Genomic DNA, 2,233 nt, shown 5'->3' with positions numbered 1-2,233 from the left:
GGTGAGTGAGGTTAACTGTCAAGTGGCATCACCTACCAACTGCACGACTACCCCATCCACTGTTCCATGCATTACACCCCCCCCCCACCCATCACCCACATACCAACAAACTCTTTCAATCAGATGCTTCCTCTCAACCTTACACATTACCGCTGTTGCAAGCCACACACACTGGCAGTTATTCATAGAAACATAGAAAATAGGAGCAAGAGTAGGCCATTCGGCCCTGCTCCGCCATTCATAATGATCACGGCTGATCGTCTAACTCAGTACCTTGTTCCCGCTTTATCCCCCATATCCCTTGATCCCTTTAGCATTAAGAAATATATCTCTCTCCTTCTTGAATACATCTAATGACTTGGCCTCCACTGCCTTCTGTGGTAGAGAATTCCACAGGTTATCTGAGTGAAAAAATTTCTCCTCATCTCGGTTCTAAATGGCACACCCCATATCCTGAGACTGTGACCTCTGGTTTTGGACTCCCCAAAGTGTAACCTCCCCGTCGGGGAATTGAACCCCGGTCTCCCGCGTGATAGACGAGGATACTCACCACTTTAACAAGGAACCGGTAGTGCAGTTGAGTATCCTGCATTTGGAGACATCGCAGGCGTCAGCGCACACCCAGAGTACAATGGGCTAGCCTCGTCCTGGGCAATCCGCCTTTGGGATCACAGATTCTCCCCTGCCAGGTAAGTATATTCAACCATGACAGGCACATCACCAAAACACACATCCCGCTTTCTTGCAGGAGAAGGTAGTGCATAACAGGAGGCAGCAAGTGGCAGTGGCATTTATCCCCTGAGCCTGTTCTGCCATTCAATATAATGGTTGATCTCTGACCTAACTCCATATACCCTTTGCCCTATATCCCGTAATATTCTTGGTTCACAGAAATCTATCAATCTCAGACTTAAAATTCACAATTGAGCTAGCATCAACTGTCGTCTGCAGAAGAGTGTTCCAAACTTCTCCCACTCTTCGTGTGTAGATACGTTGCCTAACATCACTCCTGCACGTCCTGGCTCTAAATGTTAGTCTATGTCCCCTCGTCCTAGTATTCAAGTATAGAAGGCCTCCAAAAACAGTTACAAATGCATCAGCAGCCAGAAGCAATAATCCAGCAACTAACCTGTAAATCCTGCATTGTCCCTTTAAATAGCTCTGGTAGGGGAGGGTCCTCTGGGCACACTCTAAGACATGTTCAGATGGTCATGGTTATGACAGTGCTTTGAGTGGAGCGTTAGATGCCATTTTGGGACTTATCACTTTAAATCTGCGTTGCACACTGATCGAACGCATATTCTCCTTACTTTACATGCTGCCAGCGTTCATTATTTGCACATGCGCTAAACCCTTTACCAAGTTGGCGTCCGGCGCACGTCATGCTAGAAGCATGTGGGCGCATCCAAGACACCATCTTGGATGTTTGGGAGGTCACGTAGTGCCAAAACAACGGTATCAGGAAGTAATCCCAGGGCGTGTACAAAAGTGTAGGGAGAGACAAAGGGAACCTATAGAACTAGAGTTGTCCAACATATTTTCAGCATTGGATCTGGCCAAGGTAGGGATTGGTAACCATGAGCAGTCCAATTGCAAAGGGTAGCAAATGGTAGCTCAAAGGGAACAGTGTATGGTAGTTGTACGGAACTCCAGGTTACAGATTTTGACCAGGTGCTAGGGTTTGGGACTTGACTGAGTTGGTGGAAAAGATCTTACAGTGGGAAAGAGAGGAAGAGGTCATGTTCTGAAGGGAACCAACAACATAGGTAGGTGTAGAAAGGAGGCCCTGAAACCCCCACCCCCATGTAGTAATCTCAGCATTGATTCTGGTGCCATGTACTAGACCTATTAAGGGAGTGACAGATTATGCAGATCAATTCATGGTACAACACATGGTGTAGAAGGGAGGGGTTCAATATTTTGGCCCATTGGGACATTTCTGGAGAAAGGGAAGGCTGTACCACCAAGACTACACATAGGATAAATAAAACTGTTGAAACTAGAAAAGTTGGGGGGGGGGGGAAACAGAAGAGATAACAGTTGGCTTAATTATTAGAAAGGAATCACATGAATACAGCAAGATGGATAAGAAGTGATCCAGATGTTGGTACATAAATGCCAGGATCAGAAGAAATAAAATGAGTGTGTTAGAAATGATAGTGAATAAAGACCCAAAATTAATATTGTAGCGGTTACTGAAGCCTCGCTAAAGGAAGAGGATGATTGGCAAGCA

At 45.9% G+C, this 2,233-nt stretch overlaps 1 pseudogene; it reads right to left on the bottom strand.

The window, feature by feature from the left end:
* Nucleotides 1-567: 567 nt before the first annotated feature.
* On the bottom strand, nucleotides 568-697 carry LOC137331786 (U1 spliceosomal RNA; annotated as a pseudogene).
* Between the last annotated feature and the right edge of the window lie 1,536 nt (nucleotides 698-2,233).

This window comes from Heptranchias perlo, chromosome 13, assembly GCF_035084215.1.
Source record: "Heptranchias perlo isolate sHepPer1 chromosome 13, sHepPer1.hap1, whole genome shotgun sequence".
In the NCBI taxonomy this organism is placed as follows: domain Eukaryota; kingdom Metazoa; phylum Chordata; class Chondrichthyes; order Hexanchiformes; family Hexanchidae; genus Heptranchias; species Heptranchias perlo.
The sequence above is the reverse complement of the archived record's forward strand: the minus strand, read 5'-3'. Positions and strand labels throughout refer to the sequence as shown.